Source organism: Meriones unguiculatus, chromosome 17 (genome assembly GCF_030254825.1).
Source record: "Meriones unguiculatus strain TT.TT164.6M chromosome 17, Bangor_MerUng_6.1, whole genome shotgun sequence".
Classification (NCBI taxonomy): Eukaryota; Metazoa; Chordata; class Mammalia; order Rodentia; family Muridae; genus Meriones; species Meriones unguiculatus.
Genome location: NC_083364.1, coordinates 57,327,618 through 57,352,001, shown reverse-complemented (window position 1 = coordinate 57,352,001; position 24,384 = coordinate 57,327,618). Strand labels below are relative to the sequence as shown.

At 39.9% G+C, this 24,384-nt stretch overlaps 1 non-coding gene across 1 annotated transcript; it reads right to left on the bottom strand.

Annotated features, from left to right (window-relative positions):
- Positions 1-9,735: 9,735 nt before the first annotated feature.
- On the bottom strand, positions 9,736-9,878 carry LOC132648828 (small nucleolar RNA SNORA48). Its single transcript, XR_009587231.1, has one exon. It is a non-coding gene; the product is annotated as a small nucleolar RNA SNORA48 (small nucleolar RNA).
- Positions 9,879-24,384: the final 14,506 nt, after the last annotated feature.

Below are 24,384 nucleotides of genomic sequence, written 5' to 3'. Positions count from 1 at the left end.
CTCTTTTCTTTTATTTAATTTTTATTTTTATTACTTACAGTTTATTCACTTTGTATCCCAGCTGTAGCCCCCTCCCACATCCCCTCCCAATCACACCCTCCCACCCCCTTCTTCTACCTTGCCCTTCCTCCAGTCCAATGATAGGGGAGGTCCTCCTCCCCTTCTATCTGATCATAGCCTATCAGTCTCATCAGGACTTGCTGCATTGTCTTCCTCTGTGGACTGGTAAGGCTGATCCCCCATCGGGGGAGGTGATCAAAGAGCCAGCCCCTGAGTTCATGTTAGAGACAGTCCCTATTCCCATTACTAGGGATCCCACTTGGACACTTAACTGCCATGGGTTACATCTGTGCAGGGGTTCTAGATTATCTCCATGAATGGTCCTTGGTTGGAGTATCAGTCCCAGAAAAGACCCCTGTGCCCAAACTTTTTGTTTCTGTTGCTCTCCTTATAGAGTTCCTGTCTTCTCCAGGTCTTTCTATCTCCCCCTTCTTTCATAAGATTCCCTGCACTCTGCCCAAAGTTTGGCTATGAGTCTCAGCATATGTTTTGATACCTTGCTGGGTAGAGTCAACAAAGTATTCTTTTTTTTTTTTTATTTTCGTCTTTTATTGACATACTTAAGCTTAATATCTGGGAACAAAGTACTCTTAAAGGTAGGCTGCAGGACCAGATGTGGACAGCCAACACAAAAGGAGCTCAAATGGTAACTCTGGAGGTTCCTTGTATCATAATGTTGTATCAGACCATTTCTTTGTTTTTTAAGTCTTATAATTTTTATTTTTAATTATAATTTATATATTGTTCTTTATTTTTACTTTATAGGTTCAATATATATATATATATATATATATATATATATATATATATATATATGTATGTATGTATTACGGCTTCCAGTTTAGTGTTTTCAAGGATTTCCTAAGTTTGCAAATGACTGTATCTCTGTTTCTTATGTCTTCTCTTGGGCTCATTTTTTTTTCTGTTTGTATGTTTTATTCAATTCCAATATCTTAGTTTGTTTTATCTATATTATATTTCCTTAGAAGCCTGTTTTTCTCTTTATTTTAACTTTTAATTGATTCTTTGTGAATTTCACATCATGCACCCCAATCCCACTCCTCTCCCTGTCCCTTTTTGCCCACTCTCTACCCTTGCAACCTCTTCCTCAAAAGAAAAAAAAAGTAATGGAAGCTGCTGTGTGGGAGAGTGTATCCTTCAGTATACCCTTTGTCCACACTTCTTTACTTGCAGTTATTCTTTGCAATGATCATTGGTCTGGTTCAAGGCCTCTGGCTTCTGCTGCACCATCAATATTAGATCCTCACAGGAACTCCTCTGGTATATCCTGTTGTGACCCTGTGTCATAGAGATCCTGCAGCTTTGGGTCTGTAGGTCCTGCCTCTTCTTGCTCCCCAGCAGTTCACAGATGGATAGATGTTGGGGTGGGCCAATTCAAAGCCCTGGATTTGAGTCTGGGTGGTAGTTGAGCTGGTCAGCCCACCAGCTCTCCCTCACCAGCACAACCAAGGCCAGCTCTCCAGCACTGCCTTAGGTAACTCACCCAGTGCTGCAGCTGGCGAGCAGAGTCAATTCTCCTGCTCTCATGACCTTGGGGCTGGCCTACCTTCTCATTGCCAGCAGGGCCAACTCTATTTTGCTGTTCAGGTGGATGCATGGCTCACTCTCCCAAGTGCTGCAGCCCTCAAGGGTCTGGGGGGTTGGACCAGCTCTCCTCCTCTCAAACACTAGGGGCTGGCTCATCCACAATCCCCAAAATTAGGGCCAGATGTACTGTGCTGCCCAGGTCAGGTGCAGGGGCCCATTTTCTTAAGTGTTGCAGCTGGTGAGGGGCAGGGCCAGATCTCCTGCTCTCACGACTTCAGGTTGGGGGGGCAGCTCTCTTGCCTGCCTCAACTGGGAAAGGGTGAAGGGAGGAGGGCATCTTTCCCTTACCCATGCCACCACAAGACAGACAAGTTGCAGAGCCAGCTCTCCTGTGCCCACACTCTTGGGGCTGTCTTCTCCACATCCTCACCACCAGGGTCAGCTCTTCTATGCTGCCAGGGTGAGGCACAGGGTTCTTTCACCAGTCCTGCAGCCTGGGAGGGGCAGGACCAGCTCTCCCACTCTCATGACTTTGTGTCCTGTTCTTCTGCCTATTGTAGGCTGGCAAGGGGCAAGTGAAAAGGCATTTCTCATTAGCCCACATCACTGCATGGTGACAGAACCAACTCTCTCATGTTCATAACCTGGAGTCCATCTCATGCCCAGCCTCCATACCCAGGGCCAGCTCCACTGTCCTTCCTGAGCAAGGTGAGAAACCTCCTCTCCCAAGTACTGCAGCTGCTTAAGGGTGAGGCCAGCTCTTCTGCTCTCACACCTTTGGAGGGCTAGCTCACCCAAGATTCAGAGTCGAAGGGTGGGACCAGCTCTGCACAGCCCTCAGACTTAGAGGCTGACCCAGGCAGTAGCCCAGACCATGGATGTTATCCTGGTCTTTGGTGGTAACAGACTTCCAGTGCTGCAGGGCCACAGACCCAAACATGGCCCTCTGTGGATGTATGGACCTCACTATGGCCCCAGCTGGCATCACCAGTCATTCACTCGAGGCTCTTTCTCACGACCCTCCAGTCTCCCGGTTTGCCTTCATTGTGACTCTCCTTCTCCATTTCTCTACCACTTACCGGCTCATCTTTGTGGTGCCCAGGGGAGGAGGAGGTCTCCAGGTGTCTGGGGTCATCTCGGGAATGTTGTCCATTGCCCCTGCAGTGTGGCACCCAGCAGGGATCATCTCAGGGGTGGTGGCCCCCCAGGCCCTGTGACACTGTATCGCAGGATTGCTCTCACCTGTTTTCTAATGAGAGATAGAATGGGAGTGGATCCAGATGGGAGGGAACTGGGAGGAGTACCTAGGAAGGGGGAAACTAATCAGGATATATTATTTAAGAAAAAGAATCTATTTTTAATAAGATAAAAAAAAACAAATTAGTCAGTGAGAGAACCTGATTTAATAGGAAAAAAAACTGAAAAATATAGAGGAAAAGAAAAGTGAAATAAATTACTAAAGACATAAACAGTTTTGATACTGCAGAGTGATTTCTATTAAAACTCTCCTGTAGGGACAAAATTTGTATATCCACTGAATTTTGTAATTTACACAAGGTGCAAAATACTTGGATTATAATTGACAGCAATTGATTGTCTGACAGCACCAGACAATCCCAGAGAACATGTGATGGTCAATGCATATACCGTCATCGCTATATGACATTTTCACAATTAGAACATATGAAAGTTCTAAACAGTTTATTTGTTGTTGTAATACATCATTTCACATATATAAAGTAAATAACTTCAGAACTATATGGTTAACTTACTTTTCATTCTTATTGGTCACATTTTATACAATGTAAAAACATAATGCTGCAAATTTCCCCCTGAAGCTGCAATCCCATATATCTAGCTTATTATGTTTTCATTATTATGATTTTCCACAAATTTAACAACAATGTGTTATATTGAAGATTAAATGTAGGTAGAATGTTTCTTTTCTTTTTGGCTAGATAATAATATCCATTTCTACTGTATTCTTTTATATTTCTTCTTGAAACAAAGCCATGCTTTGAACTGATGTCAAATTTATATTTGAGGGAAAGTTTTGCTGGATATAGAATTTTTGGCTCATTTTATTTCCTTGAAAATGAAATTTTATATTTTTAGAGAATTCCATTTTTAAAATTCTTGTATTTTAAGAACAACTGTGATGCAAATCCAACATTGTTTTTCTTATAAAAACCTTGAAAATTTTCCACACATTTAAGCGGTATTTTATTATTCTAAAATCCACCAATTTACTTCGTTTGATCCTAGAATTTGTCATTTGATATTTATTCTGAAAGGTATATAATATATATATATACCTATATATATATATATATAGGTATATACATATCTATCTATCTATCTATCTATCTATCTATCTATCTACACACTTTCTTTTTAAGTGTTTTGTTCAGGAAAGTCCTCTTAAACCTGAACACACAGTTTCATTATCTGCCAACATTAAAGTAGTTGGAAACCCTACAAGTGTCACACCACTAGAAAAATCAGCTTATTGCCTATTCTAAATTTAAATACTAGCCCTGCTGTTTTATTGCCTATACAATTGTAGGCAAATATCTTAGACTCTCTTTCTCTCTGTTTCAGTTTTATCATCTATAAAATGAAGAAAATCCAGCATGCCTCCTAATGATTTTGTGAAGCTAAATGAAGTCATGTAACTATGATACTTAAACTTTATCGAAATGCAGTTTTAAAAGTATGTATTTTTCTTCTCTGGGTCCTATTGTTCTTCCCCCAACTCTTCTTCAAAGCTCCCTGTGCTCTGTCTAATCTTTTGCTGGGTGTCTCCGTATCTGTTTCAATCTTTTGCTGGATGGAGCTTCTCAGAAGATAGCTAGACTCTTGTCTGCAAGCTAGTAGACACTGTTAGAGTAGGGGTTGGCTCTCCCATGGGGTGGCTCTCAGGTTTGGCCAAGGATTAGTTGGGCATTTCCTCAAACTCTGCTCCATTTTTATCTCTGCACATCTTGTTGTCAGCGTAAATTTTGGGTTGAAGTTTTTGTGGGTGGGTTGGTATCAACAGAGCCAACTAACCTAGGCCCAGGGGGTCCTGGAGAGACTGAAGCTCCATCAAGGAACATGTATGGACTAGATCTAGGCCTCTTACACATATATACTCAACCGGCAACTTGGTCTTCTTGTAGGTTACTTAGTAAGGAGAACAAGGAGGCTGTTTCTGACATGGACTCTGTTGCATGCTTTTTGATCACTTCCCCCTGGTGGGTCTGACTTGTTAGGCCACCATGAAAGAGGTTGTACTCAGTCCTCATTCACCAAGAAGTGATGGGGTGGATAGGTGGGAAGGACCCCCTTCAGGACAGGAGGGAAGGGAGGGGGGAGAGGGAGAGTGGGCCTAGGAGGAGAGGGACTAAGATTGTGATGTAAGTTGTAAACAAATAAAGTTAAAAGTTTATTTATTTATTTATTTATTTATTTGTACATAATTTTGACCCTGTTGGTTTCCTTGTGGAACTCTTTTTCCCTCCAGGTCTTTCTATTTCTCTCTTCTTCCATAAGGTTCCCGCCCTCTGCTCAAAGTTTGGCTATGAGATTCAGCATCTCCTTCAATACCCTGATCAGTAGAGTCTTTCAGAGGCCCCCTGTGGAAGGCTCCTGTCCTGTTCCCTCTCTCCTCCTACTTCCTATGTCTATCCTGTCTGCCCTTCTGAGTGAGGTTTCAGCCTCTTCACTATGGTCCTCCTTGTTGTTTAGCTTCCTTAGGACTGTAGATTTTAGTATGTTTACTCTGTATTATAGAGCTAATATCCACTTATGAGTGAGTATATACAATCTGTGTCTTTCTTCTTCTGGGATACCTCACTCAGGATGATCTTTTCTAGTTTCCACCATTTGCCTGCCACCATTCATGATTTTCTTGTTTTTAATTGCTGAGTAGTATTCCATTGTGTAAATGTACCACAATTTCTGTATCCATTCTTCAGTTGAGGAACATCTGGGTTGTTTTCAGATTCTGGCTATTATGAGTAAAGTTGTTATGAACATAGTTGAGCAAATGTCCTTATTGTCTGGTTGAGCATCTTTTGAATATGTGCCCAGGAGCAGTTATTTCAAAAGGAGGATGGTAGTGATGTCTTCAGAGTACTACAATCAAGATAACTGTGTTCTAGGTTTTATTACATAAATAAAAAAATCCCTTTGAATAATGGATATAATACAAAAAAAAAAAACTGCTAGAGAACACATGGGTAAAATAGTGGAAATATGGTTCCAAATCTTGGGTTTATAATGTTCAGGAATTTGTTAATCAATTATACGTTGTAATATTTACAGAACAATAAGGCAATGCTCAGTGGTATGCTACTTCTCTAGGAAATTTTCTCATTCTTTTTGTCTGGTCACCTTGTTCTTATCATTAGAAATTCAGGCTGACTACTTCCTTCTTCAGCAGGCAAGATCTCCTCAGTGTGCAGGGGCTCCCAGAGCACTCTAATAACCTCTAGTTTAAATCTAATTATATTCTATGAATGTCTTCTGACTACATTGCTGTGCCCTCAGAAGGCAGAGATGATGTTTGAAAACTTGCTTTCAAACCACTGGATGTTTATGGTAAAAAAAAAAAAAGTGTATTTTTCTCAACAAACTTACATTTTCTTGAGAACGGTTATAAAGCTAGAGTGGAAAAATACAACTAAAATTTTCCTGAAAGCACATCAAGTTAAAGGGTTTAACAATTATAAATAATGGAACCCTGCTCCTGAGAAGTGGATTGAAATAATTGTGCCATTTAAAGTCTAAATAGGTTCACCACTGTAAATAGAGGAATCAAGGACATCCACTTCATTTTAATACTCCTTTTCAAACCAAACTGCGTTGCTTGTATATCAAACAGCTTTCAAAGCCCCGAGTTAGCTTTTGAGAGACAGGCGCATCTCTGCATGTTTGCTAATTATGTTTTTAAACCTTTGAGAAATAAACAATTGCTGTTCATTTTACCTACCTTTGTGATTTATATGAATACTCACAAAGTCCACATCTAGATTCTGAACTCTCTCAGTAATGCCTACTGACAAATGCACTTGTAAATATCTCTGACCAGTTTTTTTTTTAAATGCAACACCACTTCTTGTGTTAAAGCAGTGAGTAAACATCCTGTTAGTTATCTTATGCTTAAAGTAAAACAGAAAGATACAGAACACTGGCTAAGGTTTGCAAGTTATACAAATGGAAAGTGACACTGTGAAATTTGTCCCTATCATTTTTCCACTTCTCATTCAGATGTTTTACTTGTCTCTAATACATCTATAATCACCATGTTTGTGGTAGTCTAGTAGAGGGAAGAAGTAAGTGTGGTATCTTAGAGAACAATTAAAAGAATGTTATGATATGACTTACATTTGCTCCCACAATGGCTCCCTTGCTCAATGAATAAAGTCTAAGTTACTTATTTAAGAATATAACTGTTATTTACACATGTTGAGTTTGTATCTTATTTTCCCAATATAATTGTTTTATAAGACTCTAAGTCCTAGTGCTATTAAATGCTTTTATTTTATTTTTAATTTTTTTGTTTGTTTTGATTTTCAAGACAGGGTTTCTCTGTGTAGCTATGGCTGTTCTGGATTCACTTTGTAGACCAGATCAGCCTCATACTCATAGACCTCAGCATGTCTCTGCCTCCCAGAGTGCTGGGATTACAGGGGTGTGCCACCACAATTGGCTTAAATGCTTTTCTTTTAACACAAAGTTCTACAATTTTTTTCTTTTCAGTCTTGTACTTTTGTATTTTATATCTGCATCCTTTAATCCATCCATCCATCCATCCATCCATCCATCCATCCATCCACCCATTCATTGATTCAGATTCCCAGAGGTGAAGCACAGTACTTGGCATTGGGTATTCAAGTAGCCAAGAGAAACAAAACATAATCAGTGACTGTTGATGTCATCCAGGCCAGAGTGAGCGGTCAACAGAAGTAAGCTTGTCCTCCAGCTCTTTGCATGCCATTTCATATTATGTTAGGTTTACACAAATTTTAATCTTTATTATTGGTCTTTTCTGTACTACCTCTTTTTGTGAATTATAAGATTATGAGGTTATCATTAAAAAGAAATTTGTTCTTGATTCTGTGTGAGTTTTTCATCATATACCCAGTAGCACTTATCTTCCTATCCTCTTGTATCTACCCTTCTGATTGCACCCCCCCCCAATAACATACACACACACACACACACAAACCAAAGCATAGAAAACATGTCATTGTGGAAGTTTTAGTATGTCCACAGTATGTCCCTTTATCAATACATATTCACTTGCAAATGCTTACTGCAATGAGCCATTGGTCTGGTTTGAGATCTCTGGCTTCTGTGACACCATCAATATTGGACCTTCATCTGGACTCCTCTCAGTTTTCCTGTTGTTGCGCTGGGTCATGGAGACCGTGCAGCTTTGGGATATAGGTGTGGAGCCCTGGATTTAGAGCCCTGGATCTGGGCTGGTAGCTAAACTGTCAGTCCACCAGTTCTCCTTTATCTCTACCACCAGGACGAGTTCTCCATCACTGCTCTGTCTAGGCCACCCAATGTTGCCATCGGCAGGAGGCAGGGTCAGCTCTCCTGCTCTCATGACTTCAGGGTAGGCTCACCTGGATCCATGCCTTCAGAGCAACTTCCACTATGCTGTCCAGTCAGGTTCAAGACCCACTCTACTAAATGCTGCAGCCTAGGCCAGCTCTCCCGTTCTCACACCCTCAGGGCTGGCTCACCCATGCTTTGCCATCAGAGTCTTCTCCACGGTATTGCCCATGTGAGGTGCAGAGCCTGCTCTCCCAAGTGGTACAGCCAGTGAGGGGGCAGAGTTAGCTCTCCAGTTCTCTTGACCCCATGGTCAGCTCTCCACTGCAGGTAGTAAGGAGGCAAGGGAGAAGTCATCACCCCTGCACCAAGGCCACCTCATGCCAGATGAGTGGTGGGACCAGCTCTCCCATGCTCTTACTCTTAAGGCTGGCTCACCTGAACCTCCACAGGGCCCATTCTATTATGCTGCCTAGAGGAGGTACAGGGTCTGGACTCCAGAGTACTGCAGTGGGCAAGGGACAGGGCTAGCCCATCTGCTTTCATGACCACTGGGCTAGTTCCCCCAATTGCCAAAGATAGTAAGGGGTGAGGTGAGGGTGAGGTGGGGGTGCATCCCGCAATCCTGCCACTTCACTGCAGACGAGGGCTACTCAGGTTTGGGTCACATGCTCTGTCACACCAGGGTTGGCCCTGCTGTGCTGTCCACTTGAGGTACAGGGCCCATTCTCCCAAGTACTTCAGCTGGGAGAGACAGAGCTATCTCTCCTGAGCTTATGATCATGTGGGCAGCTTTCACAACTGCCAGAGCTGGTAAGGGACAGGAAAGGACATCACACCTGTGCTAGTGCCACTCCACAGCAGATGAGTGGCAGGGTCAGCTTTTCCACACTCATGACCTCTGGAATGGCTCAACCACACATCAGCTGCTGGGACCATATCCACTGTGTGTCCTGGGCAGGACAGGGCCTGTTCTTCCCAATGCTGTTTCCTGTGAGAGATGAGACCAGTTCTCCAGAGAGCCACATCTAGTAAGGGGATGGACCAGTTAGTCACTGTCCCTGGACATCTACATGGTCTCTGGTTGCTGCTCCAACCAGGGACATCTCTTGTCCTCTTATGTTAATATGAACCATGGATATTGATGCTGACCCCTGCTGCTGTGTAGCCACAAATTCAGACCCTCACCCAGAGGTAGCTCAGGCTGGATCCAAATCATGGCCACAGGTGATGGGGCTGGCATTCATTACAGGCATAACTTCTCTTTACCCTTGTGCCCGCAGTTCCAGCTCTTTTCATAATGCTTAAGCTAACCCACTTCTCTTTTTCTCCCATCTGACGACCACACACTCACACATTGTGGTGGCTCCTGTTGCAGAATGACCATGTGCTGGCAGGCCCCTAGGTAACATCCTCCATCCATGTTGCATGGTGTGGAGACTAGCAGGTTATCTCTGGCCTTCCTGTGCCATGTGCTGGAAGGAAGGTCTATGGATGGGCATAATGGTCCACAGGTCTCTGTCTGTTTTTCCTTCTCTGTATTGTGCTGCCTGGATTTGATTTGATTTAATTTGATTTTTATGAGTCCTAGACATGAGACAGCTTTGGCCACCAGGCGAGGAATCAAGCTAGGATGAACAAAGGAGTGTCACCTGCTCTTCCCCTGACTGATGTAAGTGAAACACCACCAACAAGTTGTCTCTGGTCATCTGCCAGGGGGTATCCATGCTATCTCTTTTTTTTAAATTTTTTTTATTAATTACACTTTATTCACTTTGTATCCCCCATAAGCCCCTCCCTCCTTCCCTCCCAATCCCACACTTCCACTCCCTTCTTCACGCATTCCCCTCCCCAAGTCCACTGATAAGGGGGGTCCTCCTCTCCTTCCTTCTGATCTTAGTCTATCAGATCACATCAGGAATGGCTGTATTGTCATCTTCTGTGGCCTGGTAAGGCTGCTCCCCCGACAGGGGGAGGTGATCAAAGAGCAGGCCAATCAGATTATGTCAGAGGCAGTCCCTCTTCCCATTACTATGTAACCCACTTGGACACTGAACTGCCATGGGCTACATCTGTGCAGGGGTTCTAGGTTATCTCCATGCCTGGTACTTGGTTGGAGTATGAGTCTCTGGGAAGACCCCTGTGTTCAAATTTTCTGGTTCTATTGCTCTCCTTGTGGAGTTCCTGTCCTCTCCAGATCTTACTATTTTCCACTTCTTATATAAGATTCCATGCACAGTTGGTCATAAGTTTCAGCATCTGCTTTGATAGTCTGCAAGGCAGAGCCTTTCAGAGGCCCTCTGTGGCGGGTTTCTAGCTTGTTTCCTGTTTTCTTCTTCTTCTCATATCCATCCTCTTTGCTTTTCAGGATGGGGATTGAGCATTTTAGTCAGGGTCCTCTCTATTAAAGAATCTGAATTTACTGCTTTATCCAGAAGCTTATATTCATTCAGAGCAATGGTAAGTTGGCATTATACTAGGTTATTCTATAATGCATCCATTGTATGCATATATCATAAGCACACTCTTTTTTAATTAAATTTTTATTTTTTATATCCCAGATGTAGCTCCCTCCCTCATTCCCTCCCAACCCCCCCTCCCTCCCTCATCTCCTCCTATGCTGCTTTCCGTGGACTTGGATAGGAACACTCTTTATCACAAGCTATATACTGTGCTTCTTTTTGAAAGGCCCTTTGAAAGACTTTGAGATTTGAACTCAGAATTGACTTTTGTTTTTTCTGGCATATGGAAATCTATGATCTCTTGGATGTCAATGGCTTAATAGAGAAAATAGACACTGTGTAAAGTAAGAGAAGCGTAAGTCAGACTTGAAGAGTGAAGTAGAGATTTGGAGACAGCCCTCTCACTTCCTAACTGATTCAACTCCATGAGAGGTTTGTATAGATCTTTGGTGTTCTGCTAACACATTCTTCAGTTTTCTTTTTCTTTCTTTTTTTTTTTTCAATGCAGTTTATTCAGGAACCTTTAACAATCATCTGACCCTGGGGAAAGCCAGCCCACTGCTTAAATAGCCTCTGGGTAGCCAACCCCAGCATGCCACGTGGGCAATGCAGATAGGTCCACATACATGGAAGCAAGCCAGATCCTCAGCCTTAGCCAAATGTGGAGTTGTTCCTGACAGAGAGCACTCACCATCAGGAAGGTGGAAGGTGGAAACCAGCTCCATCTTTAAGGCATAGCATTCCGCAGCTCTCTACAGTTCCCCTTTTTTGTTTTAGACGCATCAGGCAAGAGTAGAGGTCTGAGCTCTGATATTAGAAATAAATTGGGACTTTGTACCGATGTTCATTTAGGTGTCATCCACCCAAAGAGCATCAGACCTGTCCGATACCTTTTTCTCAGAGGCGGGACCTGGGGCATCAATCTGCATGCAATCAGACATGCTCTTCTCTGGGTCCAAAGCGGCTGACCCTGAGTGCAGTGCTTAGCCTCGCATCCTGAGCGTAACAGAAAGGAGAGGAGAACCTCCCCTATCAGTGGAATTGGGGAGTGGCATGCATGCAGAGGGAGGAGGGAGGGTGGGATTGGGAGGGGAGGAGGGAGGGGCTTATGGGGGGATGCAGAATGAATAAAGTGTAATTGATGAAAAATTAAAAAAAAAAGGGAAAAAATAATTTAAGAACCTTAAATGACTTTCAAAAGTGGAGGAAAACATGGAGTTAGTCAATTTACATGGAGCACGTCTCGCCCCTGGGGGCAATGGTCTCCTGAACCTACTCAGACCTTGAACACCACCACTGCAGTTTTCTTAAGTGAGTTTGCATGCCTTGCTACCAAATGGTAAAATGCATCCAGTATTGGAACTGGAAGTGAAAGACCAGTGGGGAAATTTTCACAACTTTAATGCTTTAGCGTTTTTCTGTAGGTGTGATAAAATATTTTGAGCCAAAGCAATTTGGGAGGAAGGGCATATTTCCGTTTTTTCTTCTAGGCAACAGTCCACTAGTGAGAGAAGTCAGGGCAGTAACTCAAGGAAGGAACCTGGAACAGAAACTAGAAGGGAAGTTGTTACTGGCTTTTTGTTGTTGTTGTTCTCCGGGTCTGTTCTGCAAACTTTCTTACATCATCCAAAACAGCTGCTCAGCGATAGTGCCACCTACAATGAGCCGGGCCTTCTCACACCAATAATCAATCAGAAAATCTATCAGAAATGTGGCCACAGGTCAATCTGATCTGGGCATTTCCTCAAATGACTGTTCCTCTTCCTAAGTACTCCAGGTTGTATCAAGTTGAAAATAAAAATTTAACCAAGAAGGAGGTCCCGGGTAAGATGATCAATCCTCACTTAGCAAGACAAATGGGATAGACATTGGAAGTAGGAGAAAACAAGAAACAGGACAGGAGCCTACCACAGAGGGCCTCTGAAAGACTCTACCTAGCAGGGTATCAAAGCAGATGCTGAGACTCATAACCAAACCTTCGGTAGAGTGCAGGGAATCATATGAAAGAAGTGGGAGTTAGTATGACCTGGAGAGGACAGAAGCTCCACAAGGACCAAATATAACTGGGCACAGGGATCTTTTATGAGACTGTATCTTCAACCAAGAACCATGCATAGATATAACCTAGAACCTTTGCTCAGACATAGCCCATGGCAGCTCAGTATCCAAGTGGGTTTCCCTAGAAATGGGAACAGGGACTGTCTCTGACATGAACTCAGTGGCTAGCTCTTTGATCTGCCCCTCCCCTCACCACCACCAAGGAGTAGCCTTGCTAAGCCACAGAGAAGGACATTGCAGCCAGTCCTGATGAGACCTGATAAACTAGAGTCAGATGGAAGGGGAGGAGGACCTCCCTTATCAGTAGACTTAGAGAGGGGCAGGGAGGAGATGAGTGTAGGATTGGGAGGGAATGAGAGAGGGGGCTACAGCTGAGATACAAAATAAATAAACTGTGATTAATATAAAATAAATAAATAAAAATTAAAAAATAAAATTAATAAATTAAAAAAAGAAAATAAAAACTAACCAGCTGTTCCATTCAAAGCAGAGGATGAGTTGACTTAGGGTAGGTCATGATAAGCTGATTCTTGCATTTTCTTGGCACAGGCTAATAGTGAGTCTTAATGAAAAAAAAGAAAGAAAAGAAAAAATAAAGAAAAAAATTAAAGGTATATAATCAGCCAGTTCAAAGAAGAATTGTGCAGCTTGACAAATGTGAAAATTCCCTGTGAGAGCTCTAGCTGCCTTAAATTCTGAAATTAGTAAAATTCAGATCAAGAAATCAGCCAAATTTTATGTTGAATTTGCAGCTGTTAAAGTCTCATCCTTCTTACACATCTGTGACCAAATTACAGAATTCAGCAAAATACAAATTCTGACTTCAGGAATAACATGTGGATTGGAGGTGGTAGAGGATATCTTAATTTTGCCAGCCTTTTCCTCTTTCTGTTTTAGGCATTTAATGCTGAAACATTGATAAGGCTTTCTAAAACAGTGCATTTTCAGTGATTGTCATTTGGTATGTGTCTTACAGGATGTGGCATTGCCCTCATATTCTAGAGGAGCTCATTACTTCTCTGCCTCTGTTCATTGTCTCATACATCCATTTATTCATTAGCTCTTTTATTCATCCATCTTCTCTTGAACATGTAATGAGCTATTGGCACTCTTCTAGGCATAAAAGAGGCAATAGTGAATCAAAAGAAAATTTTCTCCACAGAGCTCATATTCCAATGGGAGAGAAATTTCAGACATTGGCCCAATCTTTAAAAGAAATAAAATAAAGGGATGAAACAGAAACAGTTGTAGAGGTGGTAGGAAAGAAACAACATTTGGTAATTGGGGTGTTTTCACTTGCAGCAGGATAACTGAACTTGGATAGAAATAATAGCAGATTAACAGGGAAAAACAAGAGTGAAGCAATGCTGAGGGCTTGTGGGGTGATACAAAATGAATAAAGTGTAATTAATAAAATAAAAAAATAAAAATTAAAAAAATAAAAAAGGGGCCCATTAAAAAAAAGAATGAATACATATACATATGTATATTTATGGAATGAATACCTATTAGAATGTATATACATATACACTCATATATATTCTAATTATAATGATTGACAGTCTGAAGAAAGTTGCTGCTTCTGGAAATGTTGGGATTTTGGTAATAGTGAAGACCTAGGAATGATGATCTGGAGCAGTACTGAACAACAGACAAGATATGAGCTACATATGTGTAATATGGGAGTTTCCAGTTGCTATATAAAGTCATACAAGGAAACAGGTGAAATGGATTTCAATAATAAAGTCAATCAAACAGAGTATAATCAAACTATTATTATTTTAACATATACTTTAACATTATTTAGTTGTTTTTCATTACACTACCATATTAAGTCTTTGGATGTGATGCACACATGTTACAGTTACAGCACTTATCAGTTTTGGTTAGTCACAAAGATTTAGCATGGGAGAAATATATGGAAATCGTGTCCCTGTAACATGAGGCTTTTTTATTTCTCACATGGCAGCACATATTTTAAATGTATGAAGAAAGGCTGGATATTTCACAAGAAGTGGAAAAGAGAGTTGAGCCCTGTGAGACAGCAGTTTTGGAGGTTGCAAGTGAGTCCTTCAACACTGTAATGTTCACAACATTGGAAATGACTAAAGTCCAGCATTTGCTCATCTAGAGAGACCTAGGAATGGAAATATACCATTTTGTAGGGGAGGCATTGTGTGCAGCAGAACATGATGCATTTTCTACATGTGAATATGTTGCCATAGAAAATGAAAGTCTAAATAAGTCAAAGACGAACAACCAACACTAGAATTCAAATAATTCTCCTCATGCCCACTTCTCCTCCTCTCTTTACATTCTCCCCTCCACCACTCCTCTGCTCCTTCTATGAGTCAACTATTAGAGTCAATTGAAAACAACTAGAATCATTGCATCATGAGGGGGGAAGCATTGGATGACCTTTGAGTGGAGCATTTATAGAAAGAGACAGACAACCAAGCCAGTGGGGCCAGAGCCAGGATACAAAGTGGATAAATTGTAAATGATGATGATGATGATGATGATGATGATGATGATGAAGAAAAAGAAAGAGGCAGAGATTAAACCAATAAAATCAGAGACTGAGCCAGGTGTTCCTTCTGGTTACGAGTTCCCACTTTTTTTCAGGCCCACTGTCTTTCTTGAATTTGGGTTCTAAGACATTTCTGTTATCTGCTACTAAAGAAGTCCCTCTCCTTTCATTATCCTGCTTTAGTAATTTCTATGTGTAAACTCTCCGTTTCTCTTAATGGGATACCCAGTGAAGTCCTGGTCTGAGCAGGATGTCTGACTGTCACAAGGGATTGACCAAAGTCAAAGACCAAATATATAACTGTGCAGTAGAGCAAACCCATAATAGCCAGTTAATAATCTTCTTTTAAAATCTGCCTATTTATTTCCTGATTTTGTATCCCTGTTTCAAAAAAGAAGAACATATTAAGTATAAAATAAAGATTAAAATATCTATGACTCCAGGAAACAGAGTTGATTGCTTTTTGTTGTTGTTGCATCACTCGTTGACATGAATACAAACTGATCTTTGGTCACGAAATCACTTTTCTCTTTCTGAAATATTGGAGAAAAGTCTCAATTATTGTAGAAATCTATCTCCATAATTAATTTTCCTTGCTTTCTTTATCTCATTTTTCAAGCAGAATTTTTATTCTGTCTTCATTCCCTCAAGCTTTCCTCGCCACGGCTCTTCAGAATACCAGGAATTCTAGCAGGCTCTTGAATTCTCAGTGTGCAATTCCACTCAGGCTTTCACAATAGCTGTCTTGTACAGAGACAGAGCTATTGCTGTCCAGGAGATTTCCAGAGTAATCACATTTTTAATTTCTACAGCACTGAGCAATGCTTCCTCGGGAGCTCTTCTAATGCCTCAGCTTAGAGATGGCCTCTGGAACTTGAGACCAGCTCAACATAGCTGTCACTGTAATAGCAACAACCTCAGTGGAATCTTGGAAAGAAAGAAATCAAAAGCTTTGCAGCATTTACACAGGGTTTCTGCAAAGGCTCTTCTGAGGAAAATAATTAGTCTGGAGCATTATCTGTTGACAAAACAGCATCCCAAGGAGCTAGAATTAAATGCCAGGGACTTCAGAAAACAGAAGGAAGAGAATCCTCAATTTCAAGGTCCTTACTCTTGGCAGCTCCCATAGCTATGTGACAAGAGGAAAACATTTCTCTAAGCTTAGCATGGCAATGAGCATAGGTTGTGAGATCCTTTTTAAAATAAGTTAATTTTCTGCTTACTCTCCATCCCAGAGACAAGTTTAATTTATTAAAATCTTCGTCATCTTCATCATCATCATCACTGTCCTCAAACAGAAACCTCCCTGGACACTCACAGTAGGTTCATGGTAGAGTAGGGGGACGGTAATACAACATGTATCTGCTTCTTCAATTCAGGAGATCTTGCTGAGTTTGTAACGAACCAGCTCAGGGGTTGTTAAACAAGCCGTGGATACAAGAGAAAGCTAGGTACATTATACCTCTTTCATCAGCTCTCTTTCTTATGCCCTCAAGCTTGCGTGGATAACTGGAAATTATCCTTACTTTTTTTTCGTTTAGCTGCAAATCATTTGCCTGCTGTAGTTGGTACCTGTGGTGGTTGAAGCTTACACACAGGGTTTTGTTTAATTGTATCCTGAGTGCATATTTTATGTATTCAACAACAACAAAAAATATTAGAGTGCTTCATGAAGTCAAGGCCTGACACCGTTGGTTGCCTGGACTATCAATATTGTCACAAGCATTGACAATTGCCTTACAGACGATGTCCAACTTATGTAAGGGATGAGCAAATTATTTCGTTTTACTTATTACAACACACATTCATTAATATCATTTTCTTTATTTTGTAAAAGAGAAAACTAAGATTCAGAAAAGTGGTAACTACCCAAATAATGAATGAGGGAACAGCTAGCTTCAAGTCCAAGCTTGTTCACCTCTATCACCTTTTCATTCCATCCATCACCAAACAGAATGCTAATGTGCAAATCTCCTATTCCGCTGACAGATTTTTCACTGTTAATTGTTTGCCTAACAGCCTTCAAGGGAGCCAAGCAGCCTATCTGGGCAGTCAGAAATTAGACAACATGAAGCACTTACAGATTTTGTGTGGTTTGTTTCCTAAGATGTACAAAAGCAGTCTTATGTTAATGTGTTTACTCATTTGTCTTGGCTTAGGTTTGCTTTGGTCAGACTTAATGGGCCATCTATTTCTTCAATAAGCCATCCTGCTCCTCTCTTCACCACATCCTGCTCCGTAGGTGCATCTTTTAGGTGACTTTGACTTCAGTAAGTTTCAATAATGGTACCAAAGTTTGGCCTACAGTATCTTACGGGAAAATATCTGAAAAGGTTCCTCCTTCTATTAAAACTGGTCTAATTAAAGTCCCATTTCCTTGTTAATTTCATAAAATTGCCATGAAAGAGAGACACCAACACAGGTAGAAAGTGGGGCCTTTCTGTCTGTCTAGTTCTGTAGTGCCATTTTATGTGTTGGGATATCACCCTGCCACCCAGTGTGAATTCACGTTTTCCTGATGTCATTTCGGTGCCATTGACATCTCACTTTAGCTTATGAGTTGGTCATTTTTGCCACCCTGCTTCTCCTTTTTTTCTGTGATTTTCTTTTGCTGCCTTTTTATTTCTTTTTTTGTTCTGTACTTAACTTGATACTCAGAGAGCATATCTGACACTGAGACATGCCTGCTGTCTCTCTTTACTGACGTTAACACCAGTCACAACACAATGCATGCATGCATAGGTGCATGCATATGCACACATGCACAGAGGTTTCAAGTGAAGAGAGACGTATATGGTTTATTCCCAATTACCTTATTTTTCTTGCCTTTTTACATCTCAGGTTTTGACTACTATTACCTGTAATTTAATTTTTTTTGGTAATATTTCCATATGTTTAACTTTTTATAATTTCTTCTCTACAACACCTTAAACTGTCCAGACGAGATGACTGTAGAGAAAAACAAACAAACAAACAAACAAAAAACCGTGGGATTCTGCTACACTTGATGTCACGAGTGAACAAGAAAGACGTTTGCTGTTCTGGTATTTCTATTGATGTAAGCATGGTAGTTTGAAAAAGAAATGCTGGTGCTGGTTGTCTAGCTCCAACGTTCCTGATGACATGTTCTAATTTTACTCTACTTCCTCTGGCAAAGAAGTTATAAAAATGCTCAGAGCCTAAAGACTGGGAAAGTTAAACAACTGTCCTGTTTATTTGACGAATGGAATATATTTCTGCACTCTTCATATTTGGCACCCTAGATCACTTAGAATACCAATACAAATACATTCAGCTGTTGGGTATTAGATATGTCTGCTCAGGAATATTGCCAACTGCAGGTTGTAGAGAAAAAAAAATCACTGAAATTGGTGTGCATCACATTACTATGATGAAAAACCTAGACATGCATTGGCATGGCTATTAGCAGGGATCCAAAGTCCTACCGAGACGAGCTAAAGGACAGCCGCAGCTTTAAACATCCTCTCTCCCTGTCCTCTGTCTGCTGCACAGGACTATTCTGCCACAGATTCAGCTGCTCTTACTCTTAGCACCTCTAATTTACTAGTCACCATATACCGGCTGCATTCTTTACTTGTGTGTGCATTACAGACATAAATGTGCCATCTTGGAAACATACTATGACATACTACAGAGTACTACCGTGTCTCCATAAAAATGTTTGCAAATGATACTTAGTTGTAATTTTTTAATGGTGATAGCTAACAAAAAGTCCTCCTTTTTTGAGCTTTACATTTGTTTTCTTATTCTGATTTATAAACTTTTCTATCCCTTTCTTGTTACAGCTTTGGAGGGTATGGACATTAACTCTAATTTTACGGGACTCAAGGGAGAGATATGAGCATCTGAAGGTGGCTGCTCACTGCAGTCTGCAGGACAATGTGACCCGTAGTCTGAGTAGAAACAAGAACACCAAGCTGAGGAAAGCAGCGTTAGGGGAAATGAATATTAGATGACTAAGCGAGACAGCTCAGAAAGACACCACTATTACACCATATTTTTATATAAGAAAAAAAATTGTTCTTGCCTCATGACTTTATTATGAGCAGTTTTGATAATCTGTTAATTTTAATTTTAAATATATATTGAATCTTTCTGAAGAACTTTATGTCCATAATCTATACTTTAGCTTATTAAGGCCTGAACATTACCTTTGGGAAATCCTGTAATGGCCTCCTAATTTCTTCATTTATTTATTTATTTTTTTATTCAATAATTTTTAGCTATTTGTAGGAAAGACAACAATACAGAAGAAGGATGCTTTCTTGTTTTTCAGGAAGCATCTGGTTTAGTGGGAGGAAAATAAACTGAAAAAAAAAAGTGTTGGATATTGAAGCAGGAAGCTGGACGCTGGCCTATGTGAATTACCTATGTTGTTTTCTAGAATAATATCCTCACAATGGAAATAACCAGCTTATTATACATTGAAAAGCACTCCAGATTCTCAGTACTACACTTAAAACAAGGATGAAATCTAAATGCTGCCTTACCCTGGGTTCTTTTTTATCTCTCCTGCTCCTTAATATCTCCATACTTTTTCGCTTAGCTTCTTTCTCTTAAGGCCATTTCTCACCCTTAGGCCTTCCAAGAACTCTTATTTTCTTGAAAACATCCCCTCCACCCTTCTTCACTTCTTTTCTCCTGCAAAATATAACTTGATTACTGTGTGCATTTTTAGACTTGATATTCTGCTGCCACAGTAACCGACATTACGCCATCACTGCACTTAACATTCTTCTGTCAAGCTTTGTTTTCTATTTTGCCTCTCCTGTAGATGGTAAGCTCCATATCTGTTCAATTTAGTTGTATCCCCAGAGACTATTAAAATGTCTAAGCAAATTACATAATAGAAAATTGAATCAGTCTCATTTGATACCATTGTTATATTTCTGTGTTGTTTTTGGAGTCTTTCATATTCATTCCTAGCTTTTATTCCCTTAACCTTTTCACGAAGGCTTCAGCAACCACTGGAGTCTCCAGATTGCTCATTTTGGCTATAATATGGAGGGACTTAATCATTCACACAGCCACGGTGATCTCATCAAAAGGCAAATATGATAATTATCCCATGGTTTTAAGAGAGCACTGGAGAATTCTTCTTGCCTAGAATTATAAATTTAGAAGTTACCAAGTGGCAGTAGGCTCTATAGTTTTTCCCTGAAGTCTTCTAGTCTTTCAGTTTTATGCTACTTCATACTGTTTTACTTTTAGATATTTTGTTCCTTCTAACTGGAACACCTTCCAATCAGTCTACCTAAATGACTCTTTGGGAAATTTCTCCTCCTCTCTGAGTGCTCTGTCAGCTCTGCCATCTCCTCTCAAGACTCGCTTTTAAGACCAAGGAAAAGCACTTATTCTCCTACCTGCTATGGTTTACATTTACCATCTTCTTACTAAAGTGCTTTCTTCATCCTATTACATGAATACCTATGCAACTGCAGTTATTTTCTCTTTTTACATTGATATCTTTTAGTACTTTGCATTTTCTTGATTCGGAAAACATAATACGGTGCAAACTGCTACAGTTATATAACATAGAGGTGAAGTCTATCCTGCTAAATTATCTACAGATTGATTTTCCTGGTAATGATATGAAGAAACTGAACATTTAAATGCTTTCATTCTATCATCTACAAAAACATGATATACCTCCTGACCATTTCTCCTCTTCATTCTTGGATTTTTGTCTGGCTTGAGGTTGTACAGGTCTATGGATCTTCTTAAAGTCACTGAAAGGTATTACGTACAACTGCCCTTTTGTTTCTGGAAAACAGTATTCCATGTCCTCATTCACTATCTCTGACTCCTACAGCCTTTCTGCCTTCTCTCCCACAGTGATCTCTAAACCATTGGAGCAGGGTGTATGGTAAAGACAGGCAGAGCATTAGACGTTAAAGGCTCCTATTCTCTGCTCCCTAACCAGGTGTGTGTCTCTGTGTTAATCACTATCTACTGAAAAAGGAAGCTCCTAGCTGAGGAGCTATTTGCATGGAAATCTGCTGAGAGAGGGAGAATCAGTTTTCTTTAACAGTATGGCCTTTGGTAGACTGTTCCAGTGGATGTCTACACATATAAAAGTGTATGGGAAATAGAAGTTGGACATGATGTGTAGGAGAAAAAGGAGACACAAAGTTAGGCATGTAGAAAAGAAAGAGTGGATCTGGGAGTAATTGGAGAAGGGGGCTAAGTCTGATTAAATACATTGTAAGAAATTATAAAAGAACTAATTTAAAAGAATATTCTTAATGTATACCGCTATCCAAACACATGGTATCCCACTTATATGAATAATTGTAAAGTTTTTATGTAAGAGATAGAAGTAAGTTTAAATAGTTGGCAATACTGTTTATGGTGTGATTTTATCCTGGGAACAGAGGTTTGCTGATAGTCTCAGAACTTTAGTAAGCTCTTTCATGGTGGACTTTCATAAACATCCCTCAAGCAGCAAAGAGGACCTGAGCAAACTCTTCTCCAGTGGTAGGAGTAATAATAGCTCGCTTACTAACTATGATTTGGTTCCATAAAGTACAAAAGATCATAGCAACTATGCCTCGTTCCTGATCATAATTATAAGCAAAAACAAACATAAAAGCATGTACTTGTGTGAAATCAATGGCAAAGTAGGCATTGGTTTTAATTCTCTTGATTATTCGATCAATATTTCACCCTACTCGCCTGTATTATTGCTATGAGAAAACTTTAACTGAGCACGTTTTGTCAGGCTGATCCTTAGTAAGATTTGTATAGGATTCATCACACAAGGACAAGATTCTGTCTTCACATTCTTAGCAAATAATGCACCAACACTCCTATGAACAGCCAGGAAACAAAACCTAAGACTATTGGTGTAATATTTAAGAAACTTTAATGTTCATAACTTTCTCTTCGTTCCTAGTAAAAGAGCAGTTTAAGTAATTTATGAAGCACTAGCCGGAAATTAAGTATGCAAAAGCTTCCACTACCATAGACTCCAAAGTAAGAAAATGGAACACGGCTTGAAATATGTTTCCCAAACTGAAGTTAAGGTCGAAGTGTATTTTTGAGACACATATGGCATACAAAGAGCCTATATAAGATAGTTGGACTGCTAAGTGATGTAGCCTGTTAGAAAGAGGATTTTAAGAGAACTGGGGGTTACAAGAATTCAGCCAACTACACTAGAAACTACCCTGATTTTGTAATTGTTAGCTGGCTCATTCAATTGCCTTTGAAAGTTCAAAAGGTTTCTTTGAGTTCAACAATTACTGGAGAAATGTCAAGTCCCCACCTTGGAACAGTTAGTTACACAATCATTGAGGCTGTTCATGCTAGAAAAGAAATTTCCATTTCAAAGCACTTCTTTCATTTCTCATGTAAAGAAACATAAAGATGACATATTTTAAAGTCTCCTGTTCAGATGAGCAGGAAGATATGCAGAGAATTTTAAAACTGGTTAGTTTCAAGGCCTCAGCTAAAAATTTAACCAGATTCCCTGGAAGAAAATGCTGTTTCTGCTCCTTCACATAAAAAAAAAAATCATTAGTGAAGATTGAAGAACTTTGAATAATTTAGGTACTTGACTATACTTCAGCTTTTAGAGCAAATTCTTTACAGGAACCTGCCATTCTCATCTACTAATTTTAGATGAAAAGAGAAATCCTCAAAATGTTTAAAATAAAAAAAAATTATATGAAGTCTGAATTCAGCCATTTGAGTATAGTCTCTAACTATACGCTAAACTTTCATTTATTGTACAATAAAAATACAGCTGTAATTTTAATTGTCTGTTTCAGGTTATTAGCAAAATGTCTAACATCATAATTTTTTCTTTTAGGAAACATTTCACCTTATCTACATTTATAAAATCTCTTTTGTCCAAGGGTTTTCAAATATTTTAAAAGCATTGGTGGTCTTACTGTAGTTTTGTTAAGGGGACAAATTGGCATATTCAAATTTGGGTGTGTGTGTGTGGTTTTGTTTTTCATTTTTTATTTTTTTTTCCACTTTGGATCTTCCTTTCTCAATACGAACATCTCACTATTCTCCTTTAGCACCAAAACCAATTTTAGAACACCTTCATGTAGAATCTCATATATAGTCTTTTAGAAATAAAGATATCTTAACTGAAAGAGATTCTTTTCCAAGAGGCATATAATCTGTAAGATAATAAATCATAAACTGGAAATAAGAATCAAACCATATTAGTAGTAGCAAAACCCTATAGAATGATAGTGTGTAAATTGGTCATTGAAAGATCAGAGGTTGCTTTATAGAACAGCAAGATTTGGGTTTGGAAGGATGACTAGGTAAAGGACACATAATGACAGCATGTATGACTTAGTCAAAAGTTATGAAGATTAGAAAAATATGTGGTGTGACTAACAGGCAGGTCCTTTTTGGAGAAAAGAAAGTGAAATGAATCAGCTTTTCACTCCCCTAAGAGCATTGTTTTCTACAGTAGCATAAATTCTTCATTCTAGGAACTGTGCCCAGTGCTTCCTGTTTGTCCTGTCTCTCCGTAGTTAGAAAAGATCTATTAAACCACACAGGGACCACAGTCCTAGCATTACATAACCAAGTTTCTCACTCAACAATAGTTTTGTAACTACTGTTAGGTAGCTCTGGATCACTACACAGTAAGTCTCTTGAGAGGATCCTTGGCACCATTTCCAACTGTTCCAAAGGATCCTGCAAAAGATGTGAGAATAAGGGATTAAGAACTTTAAATGGCAACATTATACTTGCTGTGATACCTGCAATGGTTTGAATAATGGTGACCCCAAATTCATGTTGGAACTCATCCACCATGAAACATTTAAGAACAGCATTTAGAAACAGCATTTAAGAGGTCAAAAAGTTATAAGCACTCTACCTTATTGAATGAGAGTAACAGCTCTTATAAAAAGTGAAGTTAAAACAAGTGCTTTCTTAGCCTTCTGTTCCCTCTGCAAGGTGAAGGTATCATCAATCGGAGGGTGCAACAAGATAATAATCTGGAAGCAAAGACAGGACCCTTCTACACCAATCCTATATGTATTTTAATCATGGACGTTTAAGCCTGTTGAATGTTGATAATTTTCTATCACTTAATATATTACCTAGTATCAGACAAGTTGCTAAAGAGGAACAAAAACATTAACCCAGCAACTAACCCCACACTGGTGGATTTGGTTTTTT